This window comes from Lolium perenne, chromosome 2 (genome assembly GCF_019359855.2).
Source record: "Lolium perenne isolate Kyuss_39 chromosome 2, Kyuss_2.0, whole genome shotgun sequence".
NCBI lineage: Eukaryota > Viridiplantae > Streptophyta > Magnoliopsida > Poales > Poaceae > Lolium > Lolium perenne.
In genome coordinates, this window is record NC_067245.2 from 178869745 (window position 1) to 178879087 (window position 9343).

A 9343-nucleotide genomic window follows, 5' to 3' on the forward strand; every position below is an offset into this window, starting at 1 on the left:
GTCAACCTCGCCTGAGAGAACGTCGGTGACGCTCCGGCGAATGACGGGACGGCCACTAGGGACCCCAGAGACTACCTAACTAGGCACGTTCGAACCAGTGTTCGATGATGATCATGCGAGCATCCACGCCACCACCCAATGGTCACCGGAGCATCGCCGGCGAACATCTCTGCGGCGGCGGGCTCTGGCCAAAACACGAAACGGGGCTAGGATGCATGCTAGGAAGCGAGAGTAGGTGCTATAGACGCGTATGCTCAACCTGAACACAATGGTGTGGTCGGCGACGACGATTGATGACGGAGACGGCGAGGATTTCGCCATTACCAGCGATCTGCTGCAAAGGGAAAACCCAAAATTGGCGTCGCTCCGAGCTCCCCTTGATGGTCTACTCCTCCAGGGTGCTTCTTGAGTCCAGGCGCTCCTCCTGGACCACTCAATCGAGATCGGGGTGGCCTCCTCCATCGGCTTTGTCTTCGACGCTGGTGATAGTGAGTGGAAGAAGGCGAGCGATAGAGAGCGATTGAGAAGGAACGGTTGAGCGACAAGGTTCTAGGGTTTCCTGGGGAAGCTCCTGCCTATTTATGGAGCTCGGCGAGGTCTGGTTCGTTATTCCACCGGCGGCAGTGGTGGAGATGGAACAGTGACAGTGAAGAACATACGGGCATGAATCTTGATGCTCCTGGATAAGCTCGGACGCGAGAGAGATAGTGGAGGGTTCTGGAAGCTTCGGTGGCGTCCGAGGCATCCTTATCGGCTTCGAGGACGTGGCCGCCGCTCCTCGCTGTGCTATCGACGCCGTGGAGGAAGACGACACCTTCGTCTTGTTTTGTGCATGCGAAGAATCGGTAGGTGGCCGTGGGCTGGACTGGGCCGTGGAATTGGGCTGCTGATGGGTTGGCTTCGGGCTGCTGCTGCCTGAACAGGTAGGTTTCCCTCTCTTTTCCTATTTCAGATTTCTATTTTATATTTCTTGTTTTCTATTTTGTTGTTTGAATTCAAATTTTAATTCTGTTTTGTTTTGCAGGTTTTAAATTATTTTAATATCATAATAATTTGATAATGATACTCGCTGTATTGTTTTATTTTTAAACAACCTTTTTATAATTGATTATTTTTGGGTTCTTATGAGGCACAAGTTAAAATTCAAATAGTTATAAATTTAGGGTTCATCTCAATTGCCTTTTAAATTTAGGAATCAAATCTGTTTAAATGATTTGAAATGTAGAACATGTGCATGGTAAACACAATATATTTTTCTAATGCTTAACCATAGTGATTACTCACATATACTTTAATTATGACTAGGGTTTAATCAAATGGTAAAATGAATGGGATTGGCTCATGATTTTATGTGGATGATGGTGTCTTAGGGTTAAAAAATGGTTTGGATAACCTCTATGATTACTAATCTTGACTCACAAATTTTTGTTTAACTCAATTAAGATAAATCCTATGCTCATTAAATTCAATTCACTTGCTAAGGTGATTTTATTTTATAAAATTCTATTCATTTGGTTCACTTGGGTAAAGTATTTGGATAGCAAAGTAGAATAGGATATTGGTTTCATTCTACTCACCCAATGGCATTTAGTTCTAAAGTATATATGGCTTGGCTTATACTTGTGATCCATGATACACAAGTTAGGACATAATATTTTATGTGTAGCGAATTCTATTTGAAAGGTTTAGGGTTTTGGTGATGCTTCACTATTTAAAGTAGAAAATAGGCATGAGGCATGGCAAGGTTTTACTTATAATCCAAAGTGATACTTGGATTGGAATTCAAATATGGCCTAGGGTTTTAGTAGTGATCACCCAAGTGATACAGAACTAGGGTTAGGATATGAGCAATAGCTAGGGTTATGTTTAATTGGCTAGGGTTACTCCTCCTCACTTAGGTATAATTCTTGTATCAAGACAATGCTAGGTTTGTCTCAAGAGTTTGGATAAACAAGGTTTAAATACAATATCAATACTCCTCTACAAAAGGCATGAGAATTGGCCTGGGTTTAATTGTTAGGGATCTATCATTTTGTGTGGGGATGATCTCTGATTATCTCACAAGTTTGTCTTATCATCTTAATCTACAAAGCATGGTCATGCACTGGACATGATCAACTTATTCCTCATTAATCTCTCTTTGTTATTCCTCTCACCACACTAATCCAAATTCTTAGGGTTTATGAACATCACCCAATTTGTAATGATCAAAGTATTGGCCTCATAATAATTCGTTTGTGAATCATGTTTCTCTTCTCCAAGATCAAGTATAAGTCCCTATACTTGAGTATACACATGTAGCTTGAGCTCTTTGGGATAGGTAGGGTTTTCTCTAGGGTTTACGATCATTACCAAGGTGTAATGATCACAACACTTGCTTCTCTTGAATCACTAATCCAACAAGTTCTTACTTACCATCAAATGTTAGCTAGGTCAACTAGTATTTAATATTTGACTTATATTTATTGTAGCATTGGTTAATATCAATGACTTATCTCACTAGGATAGATTTGAATATTAAGCTAGGTTCTACCCAATGGATAACATAAGCATATGCATGGTTCTCTCCTTTCTCTAAGGTTTAATGGAATGAGTTGGGAAACAAGGTTGGAATGGTCAAAGTTTAATAAAGAACTAATAGGAATGTCCTTGAAATGGATTCAAGTCTTGTAGTTGAAAGATATACCATGTGACTCATGGTAGTAATATTTGGTTAGTGAAAGACATGGAAAAGATAAGTAAAGAATAGTTTCTTAATTAATTGTGTGCTTTGATTTATAGTTGAATAAGTATTCATGTGTTGTTGTAAGGAATGTCATGTTGAGATCTTTTATAAGATCATGTAGTTGACCCTTACTTAAGGTATTGTTTGTTGTAAAACTAATTTCATTTGATCTAGCCCATCGATCGAATCATATCTACCCAAAACAAGGTTTTAGCAAAGTTCGTAGTGAAGTTTATAGCGCTTGACTTGATGATCTACTTCAATTCCAGCAAGTCAAGTGAAACTTCAGTTACCGTGATAAGTTTTATTTGAAAGCGAGAAAATTCCCCGTATTTTCTATGCATGAATACAATTGACACTTTCGTGTTCTCTCATGTTATAGCCTCTAAACCTGGGATATTACAGCCTCTCCCCCTTAAACTGAACTTCGTCCCGAAGTTCGAACACTCTCATGTTTCGGAATGTGGAACGGACTTGAACAGATCACGATCTCTTCCAAACTCCATGGTGATTTCCTTAGATACAATTGGATATATCCCTTGTTCAGATCCTTCCGGAAGTCTTCTGATGTCTAGCACTGGTACTTTATTTAATTCTATGATTCATCCCAACACTCTAAACTTATAGTTTCGCTATCCAAAGATCCTTGGATTAGGCCATCTTCTTATGCTAATGGACTTTACTAATGGTTATGGTGATAGCTTCCTATCTGGATACCCAAAACTTGGTTCTACCAGCTGCGGTGATCCAAAGCTTAATTCTAAAAGAATTGTTTAAGGTAAGGTATTGTTTTCACTTTCTACCATAACTATAGTAATGGTACTTGGTATGGTATTTTAAAATAAAAATGGTCCTGGTGGTTTATTCCTACGAATGGATTAGACTCATTTAGTCCATCCAATCATGGCTTCTAGTTTATATTACGGACCTTCCTTTGGTTTCTTTAGGTTCCATGAAAGGAATCTTTCTAATAGGCTTAGGTTTTGGTATGCTCAATCTTCTTCGGTCTTTTGCCTCCTTAACTTTGATTGTCCTTTGACATCTTGTTCATCCAACTTCATTATCTTAGACTTACTTAAGTTGATGAGGACATCACTATGATAGATACAACCAATACTCCTACAACCACATCTCAGGTACCTTCGTTACTAGGAATCCTTCCTAATATATATGAGAATATGATGCTGCCTAAATCAAATGTATTTATATTATTTAGGAATGGATCTAGCATGGGCGCCAAGCATTGGATTAGGAACGTGCATGGAGATGGCAGCAGACCTGCAAGGATTCAGAATGGCGTTGCAAGCGAGGATTTCAGAACATTGAAGCCACCATAGTGAAGCAATGATGATTGGATGAATTATACAAGTTACTCCATCATAAAATTCGTCCAAAGAGTTATTTATGGTGCTGCGTCACCTTATTTAATGGGCCAGGCCCATGTATTTTCGGATTAGGTATTTTAGGGTATTTTAAGAGGCCATATAAGTGGAGGAAGGCCCATTTAGGGGTGTTTTTGGCCAACCCTAGCTGGTTGGACGAAAATCCCTTGACTTCCCCCATATATATCCCTCTGTAGCCGTCATTAGAACTTGGATTTTGATTAGATTAAAAGTTAGCCAATTGCTGCAACTACGTGTACTTCTTTTGAGGCCAACGCCCAGAACAAGATCGACTATTCAGAATCCCACCATTATCAATCAAGCTTTCATCTCTATCCGCAATATTCTGATTGCGTATTTAGTTCTTACTTGTTCTCGATTTCAGGTAGGAATTAAGACCCTTGCTGGTCAGGCTGATCGTGCTCCCGCAAGATCAGTAACTCCCGGAGATTGTTCTAGCGATTGCATTAGCGCACGAGCTTTGCTCGTGTAGTCGGATCGTCAAGCACGAACTCCACCAACAAATCGAATTATCCCCATCTCATCGAAAGATCGGACACCTTTGCCCTATCAAGTGGTATCAGAGCACTGAAATTATCATTGATATGACTAGCAATCTTTTGGTTGACTCTAGTTATGATAGACCTACAGATTTGTGTGTACCATGTGCTGTTTTTCGTTCCTCTATTGATATGAGTGTACCAACGGAGACTTTTGTTTCCAAGGATGACCATGTGTTAGGAACTTCTGTAAATGATATACCAGCTATGTTGAGTACACCTACTGTACAAGTTAATTCTTCCATATCTATGAGTGTACAAACTGAAATTTTTGCTCCTGATAATGCACCTTGTGACTTGAACGTTGACTCTAGTATGGATCATATAAAGTTGGTTATGAACAATGAAGTGTTGGCTAAGATTTCTCATGCTAATTCTTTATTTTCTGTTGTGATGGATCCACCTATCATAAGTTCTCTTAGTTTTGAGTAATTATTAATCACCCACTAAAGTTAGGGTCTAACCCTTACTTCTTCGAGATATAAACCTCGGCTTCTGGTCTGACATCCTCCTGAGAGTACTATTATATGGATACTTCCCAACAACCTTATGAAAATAAGATCGAACCTCCTCTCAGTTCAAACCTTTTTATTCGTCTATCATACTACAAATCATATCTTAATACTTCTCCTTCAGCCTTCCTCTCCCCCTTGGAGTTTTCTAATGATCTTTTCTTATAAACATTAAACTCCAATGTTAAGTAGTTGGTCTAAGTCTGATTTAGAGTCAATACTCTTCTAGAGTCTCGCGAAGAATTCTTGCGGTGTATCCATATAGTTGTGGGTATCCGATGTGAATCCTCCGACTAAATGTCTACCAGCTGCAGAATCCCTCTTTCCTTTAGAGTGAAGAAATAATTAAGCTGTGGACTATCTGATACCAGATGCAGACTATCTAGCACCAGATGTGGCTTATTTGATACCAGCTGTGGACTATATTAGGGTTCTAGTCAACATCTAACTACCAGCTGTGGATACTTTAATAGTTTTAGTTAAGATCTACCTCACTTCCAATACTTCCTCTTCATAAATATCCTATATCAGTTGCGGTCTTATTATACCAGCTGCGACTTAACTTGTCCATTCTCCTTCTTCCAGGGTTTGTTTTGCAAGAAAATTACTTGTTGACACTATAAAGATAGTATCGTAAGTGACTTCACTTGCATTCCCTTCTTCCATAATGAACATGGCTCCACTTCTACTGCTCCATATTCACTATTTTTCTCACTTTCATGGTACTTCCATGTTGAAGTACTCCTTAATTAAGGATGAAAGTAAGTTTTGATTTGTCCTACCTTCAGATTGTTGTGGTTGCTTCCCACAATATACTTCCTTCCTCTAGTGAACCTTCATATTGTCTTCAAAATCTTCAGAATTCATCACTTCCTCACACGAATAGCTTTACCCTCTAGACCTATAACATCAAGTAAGATCTTGATATTGCAACATGCATTTGCATATCAAAGTCAAACTTCATGTATGGATCTAGTCAATCAATGAAAATCCAATAAATCCAAGAAAATTCAGCGTTGTGTTTATAATACACATCCTTATATACCCGAATATAATAGTTGGGTAAGACATCCCTAAACATCAGGATCGGATGTGTAGTATATAACACGACATAATATAGGTTTAGGTTATGATACTTAGCACTACTATTTGTCTCAATATTTACCTCATTTGTTCACTTGCAATCAAATAAACTTGAGGAAATTGGTCTGGACTAGTTATGGTTGACCTAATTTCCTTTGAAAGTACTAACTTATCTTCCATTCAATTGAAAACTAACCTCACATGATCTCTCGAGACTACAACAGGGCTACTCTAAGACACAAGATTATTAGAATATACAACCTACAACTCTAAGATTTCTCTATGTGATATGTTCTAATAAAGTCTTCTTCAAACTTTGGACTATGGTTATAGCATACTTGACATAGTTGCCAGGGTTTTAAGGCCTAAGTTTTTGAACTATTCCTTAAAATCTTACTCCTCATCATGCTCCTGTTAACTCACTCATGATGTTCTACTCCATCACATCATAACTCTCAAGTGAATCATATATGATTACCTACTCAACCATGAAAAGTATAGTTAAATACTCCTTTCACTCTTCCTTACTGATAACCCACAAGTATAGGGGGTGTATCGTAGTACTTTCGATAAATAAGAGTGTCGAACCCAACGAGGAGCAGAAGGTGTTGACAAGCAGATTCGATGAAGGATTCACTGTAAATGCTCACAGACAAGTTTTCATGGGGTTTTGATATAGCAGATAAATAAAATACAAGTAAGTAAAATGCGGGAATAATAATTGCAGCAAGTGGCCCAATCCTTTTTAGCACAAAGGACAAGCCGGTTTGTTTACTTATGATGACCAAACGTTCTTGAGGACACACGGGAATTTAGTCTAGTGCTTTCGCTTCATATAGCTGATTAATCTTCATTATTTTGATAAGTGTTGTGTGGGTGAACCTATGCTAATGCACCGCCCTTCCTAGGACTAATACATACTTGTGATTAAACCCCTTGCAAGCATCCGCAAATACAAGAAGGTAATTAAGATAAATCTAACCACAGCCTTAAACTCTGAGATCCTGCTATCCCTCATGCATCGATATACCAACGGGGGTTCAGGTTGCTGTCACTCCGACAACCCCACAATTAGCAAACGAATACAATATGCATTCCCCTAGGCCCATAAAGGTGAAGTATCATGTAGTCGACGTTCACATGACACCACTAGAAGAATAACACCACAATTTAAATATCAAACCATTAAATATTACTCAACATAGTTCACTACTAACATTTAGACTTCACCCATGTCCTTAAGAACTAAACGAACTACTCACAAGACATCATATGGAAAATGATCAGAGGTGATATGATGATGAATAACAATCTGAACATAAACCTTGATTCAATGGTTTCACTCAATAGCATCAATAACAAGGAGTAATCAACACCGGGAGAGCTTCCCCTATCAAATAATCAAGATTCAACCCTAGATGTTACAGCGAAGACGAGGTGCATCGGTGGAGATGATGGTGTTAGTGGTGGACATGATGATGATGATGATGATGATGATCCCAATGAAGTCCAGCTCGATTGCGGTGACGATGGCGACGATTTCCCCCTCTGGGAGGGAATTTCCCCCGGCAGATTTCAGCCTGCCGGAGAGCTCTTTTCCCTCTGGTGTTTTTCCGCCCTGAGGAGGCGGCTGTGACTATCCTCGATGATCCCCCGCACCTTAGGGTTTTCAGGATATGAAGTACGCGAAAGGGCGATGGCCGAGGGGGGTCGTGGGCCACTACAAGAAAAGTTCTGATAGACAACGTCTCAAAATCGTCCGCTAAGGGGTATATTTCGTCGCCTATGGGCCTAACCCGATGATATGGGTTCTGTTGTCGAAACTGCGTCAGGCAAAGTCCTACCACGTTTTTTTTGGTCCGTCGTGCTTGGGCGCCCTTCCGCAACGGAAAATCGGACCGTTGCAGAAGTGTTTCCGGGAGCCCGTTGACTGCTGACGTCATGCAAACTGCCACGTGGCAGACGCCGTTAACTGGCAGTTAACGGCGTTAACCGCTGAAACCCCGTGGTAGATGGTAGGCCCACACGAGGCCTGCCACGTCTTAAGCGGGCCGGCTCATTAAGCTTGCGGGCCGGGCTAGCTGACTTAGTTTGACCGGTCAACTATATAGCTGGGCTGGTCCATTAGTTACGTGGGCCGGACCTAACCTCTAAGGTTGACTGGTCAAAACATTAATGAGCCGGCCCACTAAGCATGTGGGCCGGGCCGAATGCACTCGTTTGACCGGTCAACAGGCAAAAGGGCCGGCCCACAAAACATGTGGGACCCACTTTCCTGTTATCGGGCCGGCCCATTTACCAAGTGGGGTCCACCTTAAAGCAAGTGGGCCGGCCCAAGAAGTTATTGGGCCGGCCCAATTAGCATGTGGGTCCCACTTTCCTGCTATCGGGCCGGCCCATTTAGTACGTGGGGTCCGCATTAGATCAAATGGGCCGGGCCAAAAGCACAGGTGGGTCCCAGTTTCCTGTTAAAGGGCCGGCCCATTTAGTATGTGGGGTCCACCATATAGCAAGTGGGCCGGCCCAACAAGATAGTGGGCCGGGCCAAAAGCACAGGTGGGTCCCACTTTCCTGTTAAAGGGCCGACCATTTAGTATGTGGGGTCCACCATATAGCAAGTGGGCCGGCCCAACACGCAAGTGGGCCGGGCCAAAAACACAGGTGGGTCCCACTTTCCTCTTAAAGGGCCGGCCCATTTAGTATGTGGGGTCCACCATGTAGCAAGTGGGCCGGCCCAACAAGATAGTGGGCCGGGCCAAAAGCACAGGTGGGTCCCACTTTCCTGTTAAAGGGACGGCCCATTTAACATGTGGGGTCCACCATATAGCAAGTGGGCTGGCCCAACAAGATAGTGGGCCGGGCCAAAAGCACAGGTGGGTCCCACTTTCCTCTTAAAGGGCCGGCCCATTTTGTATGTGGGGTCCACCACAAAAGCAATTGGGCTGGCCCAGCTAGTTAGTGGGCCGGCCCAGTAGTTTGTGGGGTCCACCTTATAGTAAGTGGGCTGGCCCAATTAGTGTGTGGGGTCCACCATAAATCAAGTGGGCTGGCCCAATAAGTAAGTGGGCCAGCCCGTTTAGT